The sequence below is a fragment of the Schistocerca serialis genome, chromosome 2 (assembly GCF_023864345.2).
Source record: "Schistocerca serialis cubense isolate TAMUIC-IGC-003099 chromosome 2, iqSchSeri2.2, whole genome shotgun sequence".
Classification (NCBI taxonomy): Eukaryota; Metazoa; Arthropoda; class Insecta; order Orthoptera; family Acrididae; genus Schistocerca; species Schistocerca serialis.
Genome location: NC_064639.1, coordinates 310482063 through 310502663, shown reverse-complemented (window position 1 = coordinate 310502663; position 20601 = coordinate 310482063). Strand labels below are relative to the sequence as shown.

General features: G+C 43.6%; 1 protein-coding gene across 4 annotated transcripts in view; it reads right to left on the bottom strand.

Moving 5' to 3' along the window:
• LOC126457092 (suppressor of hairless protein) overlaps positions 1-20601 on the bottom strand; it is a 210918-nt gene that overhangs the window by 49564 nt on the left and 140753 nt on the right. The gene's annotated exons all lie outside the window — the stretch shown is intronic.

Genomic DNA, 20601 nt, shown 5'->3' with positions numbered 1-20601 from the left:
ACGTGGCTGAGTATAGATGGAAACCGCGGGTGTCAAAGTTGTTATTTTTTTGTTGTTGCTCTCCGAGGATTGGTTTGATGCAGCCTTCTACATATTTATATTAGTTGTTGAATTTTTGTAAGTGCTAGTCTGTATTTGATACCCTATATACTTCTAACATCGTCAGTTATTTTGCGGTCGTAAAAAGAAAATGTAACTGCGATTTTCAGTGCCTCATTATCTGATCTAATTCATGGCCTGATTTAATTCGATTTAAAGCTGCGGTCACAGTGCCACCGACGGCCGAAGACGATCGATCGCAACACATGAACGTACCGACTTTGGACGACGGTCGGCGTAAACTTGATTCAGTTTTTTTTATATCGAATCCGCCCACGTTCCCACACACAAAATGTGGCTAGTGAAAGATTTTTTTTAGCAAAAGAAATGATTTGAAATCGCGACTATTGGAAACAACAAGTTTCGAACAAATTAAAAAAATATAAAAATAATTAACTGACGTCGTATTACGTTAAATTATACACGTTCTGTGGTTGTCCTGCCATTTCAGTCTTCTCCCTGCACTTAAAACGCAGCTCACGCAAAATCAGTATTTGAAATTTTAGGGCAAGATTATAAGTTCAAAAAATTGTTTATTCTAGTGAAAAAGGTGGCGTATGTCAATTTCGATGCTAAAAGTTACTGTAATGGATCCCTTTTTGGGTTTTGGTAGTTGGGCATTAGTTGTCGGCGAATACTGCTTTTTGGTATTTTTATACCAGTAACATGATGATTCTGTTACATGAATTGATTTAAAAATGTGGTGTACGCGTTTGAGCTTTTCAGTGCTTTTAGAGTATCTTGTTCTTAAACTTATATTTGTCATTCACATACATGCTGAATAGTAGTCACTGAAGGTTAATTGACACACAGGGTGGGCGAGAAGTCTCCGTACCCCCAAGTATTGAATGCCAATTGGATCTGAATTGTTTTAGCACACGTACCTATTTATGTATTACGTGTCAAACATATCGGTATGTTCCAACCGTGCTGTCAACACATTTCCGTACGTCTCCATGTTGTTCTGTCCACCGTCCTGGAAAGTGTTCATTTAGGAACTCGCGCACTGCAAGTGCGTAGTGAGGAGGCATACGTCTTGATGCAGCCATACGCATTCGTAATGCTCCTTTCCTCTCGCTGAGGTATTACCCGTATTTATTTAGGTTAAGTAGTGTGTAAGCTTAGGGACTGATGACCTTAGCAGTTAAGTCCCATAAGATTTCACACACATTTGAACATTTATTACCCGTATTTGTAACATGTGTAAATAGCTTGCGCCATTCACAGTCCCCTCAAAATATTATGGTCCCAGTAGATACTGTGATGTCATAGCTGCCCATGTCACTATGTGAGGCGGGTTTCTTTTTAATTAGACTGTGTAATGAGGTTTCCCTTTGGGCCACGTGACAATATTTCTAGCACGTGAGCTGCGATAAATGGCACATTCATCTAAAAACAAACCTTGGCACGGTTCACAGCATTTGGAAATTGAATAAACAAAGCACGGCATGCTAAAACGTGCTCATTCTGGCTTGTATCCGAGATTAGATGATTAGATTAGATTAGTTTTTCGTTCCATAGATCCGTGCTGAGGAGATCCTCGTGGATGTGGAACATGTCATTGGACGAACGTCGGACGATAAGGTCTGACCTTAATGTCTTTTCTCGTGTGATCTCGAATTTTTGTCCTTGGTATACCGAGTTCCCAAGCACGTGTAAGTGTCGGCTTCACAGCAGGTTGTTCAATCGAAGTAGACTCAGGCAAAAGTTCCGTGTCTTCTTTCTTACTGTTCGCAGCCTGTCTTTAACATTGCAAAAGCACGTCTTTCCCATTAGAGAAGTGTTGCCTTTCGCGGTGGATCCCTATTAAATAATTTCTCGAATGCTCCCATAATCTCTCTGTGTCTGCCCTTTTTCTTGTCGTTCGTGTAAATACGACAGTTCACATCTACCATGGCTACAAATTGTGACGTGTATTTCAGCAACTGATAACAAGTGAAATGTTCAAATGTGTGTGAATTCCTAAGGGGACCATACTGCTGAGGTCATCGGTCCCTAGACTTATACAGTATGAAAACTAAATTATGCTAAGAAAACACACACACACACACACACACACACACACACACACACACGTGTCCGAGGGTGGGCTCGAACCTCCGGCGGGAGATGCCGCGCAATCTGTGACATGGCGCCTCAACCCGCGCGGCGATAAGAAGTGACATAGCTACCAACCTGAATAATAACATTGTTAGTAAACATGGGTTACAGGGACGTTTCGTTCACCCTGTATGTTTGTCTTGCTGAATTTATCTGAAGTTGTGCAGAGTGTTTGTAATCGTGCTCCCAAATATCACTACGAATCATTTCGAATACGCAACAGAGCGTTTCTCTCTTCATCTCATATATTCGTAAAACTTTTCTGGTTATTCCAGAAACTGAGAAAAGAGTGTACAGTACTCGCCAAGTTAGAACAGATCCTGACCACAATAACAGCACAAAAAAACTGACCAGGGAGAGCGGACGCACTGTGACCAACCTGTCAGCCAATGATTTCTGGCGATCTTTCGCGACGAGGTCTGGCGATCGTGGTGTCTGTGCCACTGCAGTAGCAGCCTAGGTCACTTCTCTATTGGGCCGTTTCCTTTAGGGACTCTGAACACTTATGCGCAGAGTGAACGTAACATGCTGCAACAGCGAACTTTCACGCCGAACACGACGTTTTCTAGGTAAGCTCAAATGAGAGCAGCCTTCTCAGTGCGAGAACAGAAGAGTCTGTTACCAGTTGCTTTAACAACTCTTTCTCACACTCTGTGGAGGTTTTGCAAGATTTACGAAGTGGTCTCGCGATTTGTACGCTGGAAGACCACCTATCAGTACGTTTTCTTCTAAATTAGTGTAGTGTTCAACAATCGATGACGAGGTCTTTAGTGACAAACGTCAAGAGGAGACACATAATTTGCCAGACTGACGATAGGCGTTGATACTACTGTATTACAGAACGGTACAGTCGACAACTATTTCGAACAGAAGATAGCGGATCCGTGGGAACATTATGTCGTCGTGATTAGACGACTGTTATGGCGTGGGTCAAGAGACATTGCGCCCGAAGAAGAAATGAAGTTTACGCTGTTGCGTTGGAAGCATTTGCAATAAGAGGATGCATATGAGAATGTTGCGCATCTACTCTGGGATGTGCAATTGCAAGTGCAGAGCCAAAAGTAATAGCGAGGTACATTGTTCACTTCTTAAACTGATAATGCACTGTGAGGAAGCAGACCTAGAAATCTCATCATCACAGTAGTATTATTCTAGATTGTATCAAAGGAAGTTTGTACGGCAGTGTTCAGCCTTCGTATTAAACACGGTCATACCTTCATCGCTTAATGTGTTTCACCTGCTAAAATGCGTTGCGTTTATTTGTTACACAGTAACGAACAGCAAATAATGTCTAGGATTCTCAAGTCATACAAAGACATCGAAAAATATCCAATTTGCAAAAGGGAAAATCCAATCAAAATTTATCAGCCAATAACGCAAAAAGTTGCTTGCTGTATCATACCACCTGTGACAGTGAATCCTGATACGAATGAAGAAAAGTAACGCTATAAATAGGGGTATATAAGGAAAATATCTAACCAATAGAAGCTATTTAACGCAGATTTAATATGAACACACGTAAGTAAAAAGAAAGAAAGAAAGAAAAAAAAAGGAGCTGAAGCAATCAATTCAGGTCTCTACATGGTGCCTTATATTGACAGTTGCATCAAAAAGCCAAAGAAATGAGGGTAAAACAGCATAAAACATTGTCTATTCCAAGTCTGAAGTGTGGCTAAAAGAAGGCGAAGGCAAAGACTAAGCACGATCACAATCAAATCAAACGCAAGCAAACTCAAACTCAGAGCTTCAGCAGACAACAAAAGAACTTTCCTTGAGATTTCAACCAGATAGAATGGCAATACTGTAAATTTTCCTACTTTCCTGGCTATGACACCAGGACGGAGTTCCTTCAACAGCTGCAGTCCTGAAGAGAGAACTGTGATTCGAAATGTGTGTTTACTAACAAAATAGGCAATTTTCATGGTAGAAAGGAGGTTGCAAACGCAAGTAAATTAGTAAGGATACCGGTAACAACCTGTAAAGTTGCGCTCCACTGTCGTTAAACATAGCATCTTGGCTAGGTCTTGTGCCATACCTAAGGACTATTTACATTCACAGCCAATTAGACATAAAACATGTTTTAAAATTACCGACAAATGATACACACCATTTTAAAATTCTGCAGATTGCTAGATGAGGACAATGACGAAATTAGTCGCAGATCAATAAATATTTTCGCAGATTTGTGGTGGTTTTATAGCGGTGATGGTCTAGCAGGCAGAGCACTGGACGCTAGACATGGAGTTCTAGAATTCAATCTCTGACAGGTGTGGGGATTTTTCCTCGTTCTAGTTCCTCCAGCTCCAGGTCCACTCAGCCTGCTATCAAATGAGTACCGGCGATCTTTACATTGGCTAATATGCGGCCAGGGCAAAGAGCTCCCATCCTCCCCCTCCTAGGAGCGCGGCGAAGAAAATCCTGTAGTCAGGCAATTAGCACGTTCACGGGCTTACGCCACAGAGTTTACCTTTTGTGGTTGTGTTGTAAAAGTTATTATTGTGGTCTTCAGCAAGAAGGCAGGTTTGATACAGCTGTCTTCCTTCGCCTAACCTCTGCATAGGCTAATTAGTGCAATATAAATCCAATTAAATCAGCTTACTGTAGTCAAGCCTTGATTGGTTGGTTGACTGATTTGGAGGAGGTGACCAAACAGTGAGATCATTGTCTCATCTGATTACGGAAGGATGGGGAGGGAAATCCGCCGTACCCTTTCGAAGAAAGTCCCCGAGAACTTAGAACTACTTAAACTTAACTAACCTAAGGGCATCACGCACATCCAAGCCCGAGGCAGGATTCGAACCTGCGATCGTAGCGGTCGCGCGGTTCCAGACTGTAGCGCCTAGAACCACTCGGCCACCCCGGCCGGCTGTTTTAAAGTATGTTTCTCGTTTCGCAGAGTTAACTATGAGGCCGCAACAAAACACAACAAAATTGGAAGATGTTAATTAACAAAATAGTTTCAAAATGGGCTGTGACGTCACATATCTGGGCTGGCGCAACGAGGCGAGGCAATGTCAGTTGACTGCCTTACGAGACCGGACTACATTAAGATTAAGTGACAGACGTCAAGTAATATAATGAAACACTTGCATGCGTCCTTTCGATGTTATTTATTATATAGCTACAAGTTTCGGTAACTGAACACACCACCATCAGCCCTTAAATGGTGCTAAGGAGTTGAACTGTAATCATCTACACGATCCCACCAGCGGCAAACATTGATGAACTGGTTTCCGTAGACGGTAACAGCGAAGTTGTTTGTGCAACCATCAACAACCGTCGAGCTGGTAGTTGATGGTTGCAGACACAACATCGCTATTACAGTCTACGGAAAGCAGTTCACAGAAGTTAGCCACTGATGGACTCGTGTATATATATATATATATATATATATATTTGGAGTTTACTAACTCACCTTCTGTTTAGGGCTGAAGATGGCGTATTGAATGATCAAAACTGGTAGCTGTAATAAATAACATCGAAAGGACGGCTGCAGGTATTTTATTTTATTACACAAGTGAATGGCTGAAGTTTCTCAAACCTTCAATCAGAAGAATGGACACACAAAAACAAAAGTTTATGACCCAGCTATAATAAATATATTGGAGAGAAATATTCGATGAACGAGTTGGCGCATGCATAAGCTGACAGAACTGACAACTTGTGATTCGCAGTGAATTGTACTCCAGTCTGGGGAATTCGGTAGTAAAAATAACTGACAGTTATAAATAACTTCTAAAAGTATCTGGTACAAAAAAGGTCGTAACCGCGACAAACGATACAACGAATTAGGCTTTTCGCCCACCTCTACACTGCATGCCGTCACTTGCCAACAGAAGACACGACATGCCGCCGCGGAAACGGAACAAAGCAAATCTACGACTGAAGACGCTAAACCGGCGCCGGCAAAAGCAAACGCGAACAGAGCGTGGGAACTTTTTTTCCGCGGGCAGTTTTTTATCGCGTAGCTGCGAGTCGAGGCCGGCCCGCGACCGCCGCTGCCGCCGCCAGTCCCCATAAGCCACACAGCGAGGGAAAAAGGAAGGGAAAAAACGGTGCGGGCAGCAGAGCAGGGCTGCAGCAGTGCGAGGCGAGGCGCGGCGCTGGCCGGCGGAAGTCGGCTGCGCGGCGCGGCGCTGCGCTCTGCCCTCGCTCGCTCTCTCTCACGTATCGACAGTGGCAGCGCGGCTCACCCGGCCGTTCCCACGGTATCAGCTGCGAGCTAGCCGGCCGGCCCGGCTGGTCCGAGCCGCCCGCTCCACGGACAGCGAGCACGGCGCCGCCACCGCCCCCTCCGCGTATTATTATAGCCGACGCGCAGCCGACCGTGGACACAAACAGCCGCTGCTACTGCTGCCACCGGCGACGAGACGGCGACGACTCGGACGCCGGCGCGCTGCGGCGGAAACTCACTTCCACTATCGCACTGTGCCGGCCGCGGATGAGCGTGGGAACGGGCGGACGCGGGCGGCGCCGCACAGGTGTCTGGCCGCTCCCGTAACTCCGAGGGCCGCGTCCTCCGCATCGCCTTTCGCGCTACTTGCAATACCTGCCTAGGGCAAGGCTTCTCAGCAACCCTCGTTGTAAATGCTACGCAACCACCCGAAGGTTGGCTTCAGCTAGGGATGCCCCCCCGTGTTGTCAAACTATCGATATCCGATAATAATCGATCCCAAAACAATAATCTTTTACCACAAAAAAAAAAAAAAAAAATGGCTCTGAGCACTATGGGACTCAACTGCTGAGGTCATTAGTCCCCTAGAACTTAGAACTAGTTAAACCTAACTAACCTAAGGACATCCCAAACATCCACGCCCGAGGCAGGATTCGAACCTGCGACCGTAGCGATCTTGCGGTTCCAGACTGCAGCGCCTTTAACCGCACGGCCACTTCGGCCGGCGACGTGACAAGGACTCAGTACGTTGTTGGACGTCCCCTCCAGAAATATTGAACCATGTCGTCTCTATGTTGTTGTGGTCTTCAGTCCTGAGACTGGTTTCATGCACCTCTCCATGCTACTCTATCCTGTGCAAGCTTCTTCATCTCCCAGTACCTACTGCAACCTACATCCTTCTGAATTTGTTTAGTGTATTCATCTCTTGGTCTCTAAGATTTTTACCCTCCACACTGCCCTCCAATACTAAATTGGTGAGCCCTTGATGCCTCAGAACATGTCCTACCTACCACTCCTTTCTTCTAGTCAAGTTGTGCCACAAACTCCTCTTCTCCCCAATGTTATTCAATACCTCCTCATTAGTTACGTGATCTACCCATCTAATCTTCAGCATTCTTCCGTAGCACCACATTTCAAAAGCTTCTATTCTCTTCTTGTCCAAACTAGTTATCGTCCATGTTTCACTTCCATACATGGCTACACTCCATACAAATACTTTCAGAAGCGACTTCCTGACACTTAAATCTATACTCGATGTTAACAAATTTCTCTTCTTCAGAAACGCTTTCCTTGCCATTGCCAGTCTGCATTTGATATCCTCTCTACTTCGACCTCTATAACCGTCCATAATTGCGAATGTGTTGCAGGTGCAGGATGTTCTGCACGAATTGACCTCTCAATTATGTTCCATGAATGTTCGATGGGCTTCATGTTGGGCAATCTGAGTGGCAAAACGATTCCCTCGAATTGTCCAGAATGCTCCTCTTCACACGAATCGCGAACAATTGTACCGCGGTGGCAGGGTGCATTGTCATCCATAAAAATGCTATAATAAATGGCTGCAAATTGTCTTCCAAGTAGCTCAACATAACCATTTCCAGTCAATGATCGGTTATACTGGACAACAGGACGCAGTGCACTACAAGTAAACACAGCCCATATCATTATGCAGCCAGCACCAGCTTGCACAGTGTCTTGCTGACAACTTGAGTCCATCACTTCACGGGGTCTGTGCCACACTCGCATCATACCATCAGCTCTTACTGACTGAAATAGGGACTCATCTGACCAAGCCGCGGTCTCCCAGACGTCTAGGGTTCAACCGATTTGGTCGTGAGCCCAGGAGAGGCGCTGCAGGCGATGTCGTGCTGTTAGCAAAAAAATTAGCCTAAGTCATTTGCCGCCATAGGCCAATAACACCATATTCTGCAGCACACTCCTAACCTATGAGTTCGTCGTAAGTCCTACATTGATTTCTCCAATTATTTCACGCAGTGTTTCTTGGCTGTTAGCACTGATAACACTGTGCAAACGCCATTGCTCTCGATCGTTACGTGATGGCCGTCGGCCACTGCGTTGTCTGTGGTGAGAGGTATTGCCTCAAATTTGGTATTCTCGGCCTACTTCTGACACTGTGGATCTCAGTATATTGAATTCCCTAACGATTTCCGAAACGGAATGTGCCATGCATTTAGCTTCAATTACCATTCTGCGTTAAATGTCTTAACTCTCGTCGTGCGGCCATAATCACGGCGGACACCTTTGTACATGATTCACGTGGTGCAAATGACAGCTCCGTCAATGCACTACCCTTTTATTCCTTGTGCACGCGATACTACCACACATATGTGTATATCGCTATCCGATGACTTTTGTCACCTCAATGTATGGAACATAGTGCGACTCCGAGCCGGCCGGTATAGCCGAGCGGTTAAAGGCGCTACAGTCTGGAACCGCACGACCGCTACGGTCGCAGGTTCGAATCCTGCCTCGGGCATGGATGTGTGTGATGTCCTTAGGTTAGCTAGGTTTAAGTAGTTCTAAGTTCTAGGGGACTTATGACCACAGCAGTTGAGCCCGATAGTGCTCAGAGCCATTTGAACCATTTTTTGCGACTCCGATGTGGGCATGCGAGCACCGACGAGTAGGCAACGGATCAGTGCAGCATTCGTTTCTTCTAACATGCGTGCTGTAAATGCGGAAAACTGAACTATGGCGATGTTATTACCAAATGACTCCAAACTGCACTAATGTTATTCGTTTCTTTTTGCCAAAGACAAACACTGGTATGGGGCAGCATGTCTGTCGAAAACCATTATTGTTGAATGGTGCGTCAAGTTCCGTCGACATAAGACTCTAGTCGATTTGGCGGCCAGCCTTATGGTAGTGGGAGGCACATTAGCACCCGCCCTATAGTCCAGATTTCTCCCCATGCGATCATCACACCTTCCGTCCCTTGAAAAAGGCCTAGAAGCGTGTGCCGGCCGAAGTAGCCGTGTGGTTCTAGGCGCTGTAGTCTGGAACTGCGAGACCGCTACGGTCGCAGGTTCGAATCCTGCCTCGGGCATGGATGTGTGTGATGACCTTAGGTTAGTTAGGTTTAACTAGTTCTAAGTTCTAGGGGACTGATGACCTCAGAAGTTAAGTCCCGTAGTGCTCAGAGCCATTTGAACCATTAATTTTACATAAGATATACAAAAATGCTTATTTCGGAAAGTATTTTGTTACTCGCTTCCTACTTGAGGTAGGAACATAGGGTAAAAAGTCTTTGGTGTAGCCAGTTGTGAATCGATTAATTCTTTTTTCAAAAGATTTTAGTTGGAATTAATGCTCAGCTAATGACACCATTTTTATGTGCACCGTATGGATTTTACATACGAAAACAGTCATCCTTAAATAACTTCGGACTGGATCGAGACTGATAGTTCAAATTTGGTTCACCAGTGTATCCAATCTTGGTCTAACGCATGTTTTAACCGTTTGAAAAATCTTGCTTTGGATACTACGTACAAAAAAAAAGAGGAGTTTTTTGTCGGGGTTTCGACGTGCGCCATATCTATGTTTCAGACTTGTGCGATTCCGTTCAAATTTTGTAAAAAGGTACACAAAGATATGTAATGAATTACTATTCTATCGTTTTGTGAAAGCTTTATCCGTCGCCACGATATATGGCTTAGGTTCGGAAGACAATAAAAAAATTTCTACCTACCAAGCAGTCGCCCAACTCAACAAAAATCTACACAAAAATTTACATAGGTTTCCATGCTAATGTCAAATTATGATAGAGCAAAAGTTGGGAGTCAAAGTGAAAAACGCTCTTATCGTAGCACAAGAAAGGCGAATATGTCGCGGGCAGAGCTAGGGATGTAAAAGAACGGAACTAGCTTTTCTAAGAATCTGGCAGCTTCAAAGACGTTTAAATCAAAACATCTTGACATATTCGTGCTTTTCTACGAGTTAACCCCGCTTCCCCAGTGCAGTGAGTTTTCTTAGACCCACCCCCTGTTATCATATATGGTGAGGGGTGTAGGAATAAATATACACAAATTTGTGTGTTTCTAGAGAGTAGGATGCATCTACAATACGAAGTATCCCAGAGTGGGAATGCAAGCATCTCAAACTTCAATGACCCGTCGTTTTATATTCCACAGTTTGACAAACACCATTTTGGATTAAATGATGGAATGTGTCATGTTATACGACGTAACATCAACTCACTTTACGTATAACTTGCTTTCAGAAGTCACTACGTACATTAACATGATGGTATACAGGGTGATTTTTTCCACTGGGATTTATCGATGAGTGAATACGGAACAAAAAAGGCCTAATGAACTTATGCCCAGAAATGCATGGCGTCCATATTAGAGACCATTTATTCAATCATACATTGTTACAGAGACTGCAGTCTAATACGTGCCATACTAAGCAGCCACAGTTAAAGTACTAGTTGAAAATTGTTTCCATGTGCCTCAAAGCATGCGTATACGAGCCGTAGCATGTTCTGCCTCACACGTTCACATCGGCCAGGTTGCCCCCGAACAGCATGAATACGCTGCTCCAGTGTCTCCGCATCAGGAATGGGCTCTACATACACGATACTTTTCAGATGGTCCCGTAACCAGAAATCGCACGGGTTGTGATCCGGTGAACTAGCAAGCCATGCAACTGGACTCCCCCGTCTGATCCATCAACCATGGAAGACGCGATTGAGATGCATCCGAGTGTTGCTGGCGAAGTGGGCTGGAGCACCACCATGTAGCACCCACATAACCCTTCCAATCTACAATGGCACTTCTTAAAGCACCGGAGGCAAAGTCAGTCGCAAGAAATGCCGATAGTTCCGGCCTGTTAGGCGACGGGAAAGGAAGAATGCTCCCAAAATGCGATCGCCAATTATCCCCGGCTCACACATTCCGGCTGCACCGATGCTGATGATTCGCTATCACCATGCCGTGGGAGTTCTGTATACTACCCCACAGATGACTGTTACGAAACTGAAGGTACCACTCCGTGTAGAGAGGTGGCCTCATCTATGAATAGGCTTGAATAGGCTGGGTAACAAAAATCCCGGAATCATGGTTGCCTGGTGAAGAACCCAGTGACAAAACTACTCACGATGTGGAAAGTCTGTCGCTAGTAAGCCCTGTATACACTGTAAGTGGTAAGGGTAGTAATAAATGTCATGGAAAACGTTCCACACCGTCGTCTGGCTTACCCAGTCTTGGCGGGCCGCCTCTATAGCTGACTGGTCAGCGCGACGGAATGCCATGCTAAGGGACCCAGGATCGATTCCCGGCTGGGTCGGAAATTTTCTCCGCTCAGGGACTGGGTGTTGTCATCAACATCATCATTTCATCCCCATCGACGCGCAAGTCGCGGAAGTGGCCTCAAGCAAAAAGACTTGCACCAGTACAATCCTCTAGGAGGAAACCATGCATACTATAACTGTGGCTGCATGGCACAGCGCATATTAGACTGCAGTCTCTATAACAAAGCATGACTAAATAAATGGGTCTATCATGGAAACCATTCATTTCCGGACATAAGTTCATTAGACCTTTTTTGCTCCGTATCCTCTCATCAATCAATCCCTAGAGTTTATACATGGTGGGGGAAAAAACCACCCTGTATATTTCTGCGATGTAAATAATGGTTAAAAAACATACGATATTAAAAATTAGTAGTTCGAGACAATGACTGCTACTTCGTAACGGCGATGACATTTTTAATTTTAGCAAAGTTCTCACTGTGGTGCTCTGAGTTAAGAGTCTTTCACTTTTAGCGCATCTACTACTACCGTTTATCAGTATCTGCCGTGTCGTGGGCTTTCTGTGCGTGGCGTCCTACCGACACGAAACCAAAGACGTATCCGTCTATAATGGGCTTGTCACGATTGTCGTTACAAAGTCGTAACAGGCAGTGAAAGGTGTTTTCTGGTTGGTTGGTTTATTTATTTATTTGGAGGAGTGGAGCAAACATCGAGGTTATCGGTCCCATCTGATTAGGGAAGGAATTCGGCCGTGCCGTTTCAAAGGAACCATCCCGGCGTTTGCCTGAAGCGATTTAGGGAAATCAGGGAAAACCTAAATCAGGATGGCCGGAAGCGAGTTTGAACCGTCATTCTCCAGAATACAAGTCCAGTGTGTGCTAACCATTGCGCCACTTCGCTCGGTTTTCTGCTCGGGTTCCCTTCAATACAAACTACAGCAACGGCAGAGTAGTCGTGAGAAGTGATATGAGAACATCGCTCCCTAAGGCACCCTGTACGGCACAATGGGCGAATCTTTAACGTGGAAGGAAGGAGAGGCCGATTCACTAGAGTCTCAACAAGTTCGGAACGGACAAGGAGGGCTAGACAAGGTAGGAATAGAAATCGGCCGTATCCTTTTCAATGGAATCATTAATTCATTTTTATTGGTTATTTAGGAAGAAAGGAAGATTAGGGTTTAAAACACGATCGAATATGAGGTTAACATAGGAACAGCACAAACACGTATAGGGAAAGGAAATCGACCGCCATCTTTCAAGGGAACCATTCCGACACCTGCCTTAAACGAGTTAAGAGTATCAGGTTAAACGCAAAGCAGAATGGCCGGACGTCGTTTGAACAACAGTCCTTCCGAATACGAGTCTCGCCAGTGTGGCACCTCGCTCGGTTAAGTGATTTAGGGAACCATGGGAAACCTATGTCACAATGTCTAGGTGAGGATTTGAATCCGAATGTCCGTCGTAGCGTGCAAGGCAGATAAAGGTCTTACGTCCCGAGAAGGACTACGTCATTAGAGAAGGAGCATGGCGTCGGCGCACCCTCGCTATGGGATGGCGAGTGCAATACTCCAGCTTTAACCGTGGGGTGTCGCATGCGATTTGTTCTAGTCTGAACTGTGGGGTGCTTTGAACCTTCAGCACCTGGCTGCTTTCCATGGTGCTCTGTCCAATCTCGTCCATTTATCCAGTTCTTCCTTAAGCTAGAGCCTTTAGTTTTACATTATTCTCTTTGACTATAGGTCCCACAGCACAATCTTCGTTCATTTTTTTTATTATTTGTTCATCATGATCTCACAAATATAAATAACCATTTAGCACAAATATACGCTGAGACTTTCTATTTTTATCAGCTTATGGAAAAATCGCTGCCGACTGTTCAGGTATCGACGATGGGATCGCGCCGACGGGAATTTAAGTCAACGGCGCAGCTTACAGTTAGCCAAAAGCACGCCTTGTCATCAGCAGATATTATGTTACAGTACTCTCTAAGATGATAAATATTTTGTTTCGTAAATAATGCATAATTATATATAAATATGTTACATAAATTATAACACAATACATCCAGTTCTATAAATTCTCATTTCTGATTGGCATTTGTTAAAATGATACGCTAATATCAATTCTAAAGATTTCGCTGTGGTGTGATCAAGAAAACTTTTTTCAGGTACAGCTACCTTACGATCACCGGACGTGACGCTTTTGAGCACAAACCATTGCGATAAATCCTCTCAAAGCCATTGGCTGTTACTTAATGCACATGCATCGCATCATCGAGACTTCGGAAACTATGATGTACTCGTGCAGTGCTGTTCGCAGTTCGTCGTTTGAAGTCCTATTTAGTGGATTTGGCAGGCATGGCTGCGTATCGTATACGGCCGCACACTTTATAAACGTTTACTCTGGTATCACAGCCTGTTCTCTAAGTGGAATGTCTTAAATTTTACAACTTCGGGCATTTAATGACTTCCGCCCTGACCAGGCTGAAAACGCAATATCATCACGTACAATCAGGCGCATTTTTTTCTTCCGGTACTAGGTAGCTGCAAGACGCTGACAGTGCTGCTGGCACCTGGCAACCGCATGCCCTACTACACTGTCACAAAGCCACAAAGAAAATTTGTAAACAATAGCGCAGGATCAAAAGCCAACTTCTGGTCACTGATGGAATTTTCCGCTTATAAAGCACGTGTCTTGCATATGCTAAGTGATTCGAGTTCCGGTGGCAACTCATTTCACTTAGGTTTAATTTGGTTCACTGTCGACCACCCCGGCAATAGCAGCGGTGCACTACTTCGGTTGTAACTTGGGAAAAGGAATCTACCGCAGGACATCCATGGAACGACAGCCTTAACCATTATGAGCCAATTAGTAGATTTTGAATCCCTCCTGCTGAAAATTGCACGTGTCACCATCTACCAACAGAAACTGTCAATAATGAATTAAATAATTCAGTGCAGTCCTATACCCACGAATTACTTCTAGGGTGTCTTGATGTCTCACGTTCGGAAATTTTTGAACATGTATTTGACAATATAATAATGACCGAAGACCAGCTGGGGATGTAACATTGGAAAAGGTAAACGAGAAAAGTTTCGAAACAATTCCACTAAAATGCAGAACTGCTTAGATGATTTAGTGGATGCACTGTGGGTTCATTATTACGAAACCGAGTAAATAGTGCCAACACTTAAGATCAACAAAAACCGATTTGACATCACATTTTTAAGACAAAGATGTGACAAGATTTTTATTCCTGCATTAAAATAAGTTTAGCAGGAACAGCATAGTATTATAAGTCGCCAGTGAAAAGTGCATTATAATACCCGCCAAAGAACGAATGATTGTACTACGAATATCAATCTAGACCATGATAATTACGGTAGTTTTTAAGTTGCAACGGCATTATATACCCGGTAAAATTACGCTAGGAAATACTATTTCGCCCTTCTACCCACCCGATTTCAGACCACTGTAATACTTTTTCTTTCCATTCGTGGAAAATTTAGTTTATTTACTGGAAAAGAGAAGGCATGACCGCCAAGAAGCTGCAATATGACTGATCACGACTAGTTTCGATAATACTACAATCTTCCGGTCGACCAGTTAACACAAAACCTTGATTCTGGAACATTATCATATACAGGGTGAGTCAGGAGCAAAGGTACATGCTTTGAGGGGTGATAGGATTAGTGATACTGAATAAAAGCTTCACATGGACTTATGCCCTACTCCGAACGGTTTCCGAGATAGAACACATTTAATATTAATCAAAATATCCACGGGTGTACTGCCGGTCTACAGTGTCCAACGGGCACAATATTTCGGCGATCATACATGTCACCATCATCAGGTGAACTGACGGACTGAGCTCCTGTGAACGTGCTCACAGGAGCTCAGTCCGTCAGTTCACCTGATGATGGTGACATGTATGATCGCCGAAATATTGTGCCCGTTGGACACTGTAGACCGGCAGTACACCCGTGGATATTTTGATTATCAAATACGCCAGGAGAAACTTAAGAATCGCACATTTAATATTCATTGTTATTTATTTTCTGTACTATTAAGCGTTGTCACTGTTTACAATGTACCACAGTAGTGTAGAGAAAGTTGAGACAAACGGTTTGATACGGCACACTTGTGGTATATCAAGTCGGAGAACTTCCTCAAATTGGTCTACAAAAATCACGTAAGCTACAGCGCATGCGCGTCGAGCGAGTTTTTCATTCTCGCGTTCTCTTCGAACAAGCCATGAGTTCTAGAGGAAATTTAATATAGTCTAATTTTGTACTGCGACACGTTTTCGATGGAGGGTGTGGCTTTCAAGTTATTCAAGAAAAACGTACAAAAGTGATATTAAATGTGTTCTATCTCGGAAACCATTCGAAATAAGGCATACGTCTATTTGAAATTTTTTGTTCAGAATCACTAATACTATCAACCCTCAAAGCATGTACCTTTCCTCCCGGCTCATCCTATATATACTCGCATTTGTAGAGGCTCGCCCTAGCTTGACTTGATTACAGAAGTTGTAACTTCAAGCTTCTTTGGGTAAATTTAATTACTAAGTATTAGTACACTTTTGAAATCAAGGTGCGGTATTATTAGGTTGGCCAGAACATGATAGCATTATCGTAAATGGTCGTGAATAAACATGCGCACTCCGTCTTCTCTGCTGTCATTTCTTTTTTCAAATACTTGGAAGCTTTGGAGCACCACTTACACAAAATATATCTTCGTTTATTTATATGATAAACTAATCTACGATCATACAAATTGTTCGAGAAGAAATCTTTAACATATTTTAGTGAAAGTATGGCTGACATCAACCTGAAGGTATGTTTCAACATCACAGAGCATTCTTTACTAGGTATGGTTGTGTTGGAGGTGGTAAGCCATTGCTTCCCTCCGAACTTTGAGCCGATTCACCTAGCCAGCTACAGAGAGACCTACAATTTAATGTAGGCTCCGAACAACGACGGAACTCCACATTTTTCATATTAACAAACACTGACAGAGGTAAAAGCTGTGGCAGATGAAAATTCTGGGACTGAGTGGTATTTTAGCGAATGTGAATCAGTGTTGTGGACGAGCACAGGAATTACAGACGTGAAACAGTCTATTTTTTCTTCGAAAAAATGTTTTTTATGCAGTCTTAAGGAAAGGTCTTTGTGAGTTTTCCAATTTTGCCCGGATTTTTAGCTGTGATTGAAAACTAGAAAGGGAAAGGCAATTGCTGAAATACTGAAGACGCACCAGTGGCGGAAGCTACAAAGTAAACAGACTCGGCGCGAAGTTGTACATCACTGAAGTCGTGAATCAGCCAGTTACCCTCCCCCCACTGTATTTAGCCGGCACTGGAAACAATGACAAGCAGTTGTGGGAAAAGAACAGAGTAGGTAAATCGGGACGTCGAATAGCTAAATGTCAAGGCTATCAATTAGCAGTGCTCTTCACCCGGACCTCCGGCTGGGAAGGAAATCGCTCTGCGTTTATCGGCAATGGGCGCCTCGGCCATCCGTCTTCCCCAGACACGACGCTCCGATTTATGCAGTCACTTGCCAGCGCTCAACCGTGCCATTACGATTCCTGCCAAATGTCTGAAATTAGATCAGACCGCTGAGTAATTTCAGGGCGCGCAACACTTGTGCGAGAGCGCCCTTATATGTGTATTAGTCACTAGTTTCAGTCACCTGCAGTTTTTACTTAGGTTATGACTATTTTTGTCACCGTTTTATTGTAACTACATAGTCACTTTTATCTTAAGACTCAAACGCTGCTATCAGATGGGTTGTATTTAACAGAGCTTGTCATTAGTTGCTTTTAACGAATGTTCACATTTCTTTTGACTGGCGTGCAACTTTAATGTTGTCTGACATAACAGATGCATATGTACTTTCGTGATTAGATTTTACTTACTTTTATTCAAGTGTCAGTCTTATTTGTCAACTCCATTAGATTTAATAGATTTTTCATAATTCCTGTTCCTTTCCGTGTACATGTTCATGAACGTATGATATAGACTCTGATTGGCTAGCGCCTTTGCGCTCTCAAGTGTATGCTCGCTGTATGCGATTTCTTTGTCACTTTTCCGCCATTTGGTTACTGGTTACATGATACTTGTCTTATATGTCTATCGTGAGCATAGGGTGAAGTATTTGTCACTTTTTAACTTGTGGTAATGTGTGTTCTCAAGTGGTGATCGGAAGAACGTGCAGATCTGTATCACCATAAGTATGTTGTTCATTTTATAATGTTCGATCCATGCTGCCATACATGAAAACTTCATGTCGTTAAGTAGGAACCTCTGCCACACGTAAGTAATTATACCTGCTTTTCTTTGTGGTCTAATTTGTAAACTAATACACAATAAAGATTTTTGCTACAGTCTAAGCGGAATGACAACTTCAGTAAAATTACCAAGGCTGTCGAACTAGGCCTTATCAAAATTTTTGTTTCTTCTCTCAAAGTGTGCCGTCCTCATCGAAAGAGGCGTATGATAAACTTCTTGTCTCCCCAGGATAATTTTCTTGGCAGTTAAAAGCTGCGTAACTTACAGAACTGCAATTCCAGCGGTCTTTCCTTCTTAACAGCTGCCTACGTCAGCGGAGATTACTTTCGTATTTGTTTCTACATCCCCTAAACCAACACATTTGAGTCACTCAAATTTTGATACCTTTTTAAAGGTTTACCGCTCCTAAGGGCAATTGCTAACATTATTCGACACAGCATCGAAGAAAATACTCTTCCGATACTTCGTTACCAGGTGTAGCTGTCTGCAAAAGTACTTTTTTAAGTTTTATTGTCTGCTTCGTTCTCTCTAATTCGGCCAGTAATGCACGTGGAACAACTCCGAAAGACTACTCGTCATCCTCTGCAACAATTCCTGAGAAATTTTTTTACAGAGCAAAGATGATGAACATGTTTGGATTGGGGGGGACGCTCACCTGTGCGGTTATCAGCGCCCGTATAAATTACCCGTTTTTACACAGTCCAGTCTCGCCACTTTCACGAACGATGGTGAAGTGATGAGGACGACACAAACAAAACACCCAGTCCCGGGGAGAGAAAATCTCCAACCCGGCCGGGAATTGAACCCAGGACCCCGTGATCCCAGAGGCAACAACGCTAACCACTAGACCACGAGGTGTGGACTCAGAGCAAAGAGGAAAGGGATGACGGTTAGGGTTCAACGTGGCTTCGATGACGAGACGGCTAGAGACGCAGCAATCTCGGATTGCGGCAAGATATCGGCACTGTCCTTTTTCATAAGACATGATGGTATTTACCTAGCAGGATTTAAAAAAACGGTAACCCTAAATGTGAATGACCAGACAGGAGTTTATAACGGTGTCTTAAGAAATGCGAGTACAGTGTCTATACCATTGTGTTACCTTGCTCGCTAAGAATCAACAGAAAGATCTTAATATCCGCTCGCGAGCTCATACTGATGGTACACTGAACGCTAAGGTTACTAGTATTTCTGTACTGACAACTGCCATGTCCATTACACCAGTTCCACTCTCTAATAACTACTAGATATCTAACTACTTGGAAGAATTACTCAAATTAGCTTCCTTTTTGCTAACTTCTCTAAGATGACAATGACAAGTGACAGCAGATGGTTCCACCCTCAAGTTATGCCACTGTCATCAGTGACTGTGCAAGCAGTCATCAACTAGAAGGGCGGTACAACACACACACAATGAGTGGTGCTAATGGAGATACTATGTTCTTAACTTCTCTACCCGATAATGTTCTCACCATGTCCGTTTAATTTAGTAACCAACGAACAGCGCAGTTTTTTTTTCTTTTTCTCGTCAAAATATTGTGAATAAAAACAGCAGCATCAGCTGTGGGTGCCAACTGCGAATTTACGCGTCTGATGTACCGAGCAACTTCTAGTGACTCAGCGACCATACTGCACATAACAATACACAATTTCATAACCACTAATGCCTTGGGAGCAATATGCAGAGTGCACAAGGATATTCCTAGATCCGCCTTGAAAACCGCTTCTGAGTCAAACAAGCAAAAAAGGACATTCGCACTGCTCTTGTTTGTACACAAACGGCGTCCACTGTTGGCCAAACTTCATACAGATACCACACTTAATCTAGATTTACATTTACCTGATAGTCTTTTGTGCGAAGAACAAATCGCCTTAAATGAATAAGCATATGTTATACTTTCGTTTGGACTGTACCCACGGGACCATAGCAGTGCGTCACTGAATTTCTTCAACTCTCTCGTGATCGGCTGGCCAGCCCAACACTGCAACAGCACACTAGAATAGGTCGCACTTGGGTCTTACACTCAGGTTCCCTCAGAGATGCCATTTTCTAAATTTCTCGCTACGAATTGCAGCCTTCTCTGCAAATGATTTCAAGCGTTCTTTGCATTTCGTATTGTTTCTTTGTACTACGGTGAGCAATTTGAAATATGCAGCACTAATGGGGTACCTTCAGATTCTCTCTCGTTTATGGCAATTATCTTGCACAAAATGGCAGTATGTACACATCCACGAGCCAAATCTGCATCTGTTAATTAAGAAAAAAAATGAATACACGACCAATTTTGTTACCACTCAACTCTGTTCAAATTCATTCGCTTATAGAGCGACGGAAACACACTGCTCCAACTCAAGTCTATTACTTGCACCCTATTCTCACGACGTCTATGTGAAAAATGGGTTCGAGGAAGCAGGATTTTTGCACACCCTTCTAACACGAGCCACAATTTCTTGGGGAGAATAAATCGTCTCTCTTCTATGCTTTCGTCTTGATTGTCCCGACGTGATGGTAGTGTCTGAAATTGTTCGACGGGCATTCTCTATTACGGGCATTACCTTGCACGAGTTGCAGCAATTTATACACTACTGGAGTCACGTCTGCGATTGTTGATCATGTACAGAAAAACGGGAGATGCGAACGATTTTAAATCAATACTATAGA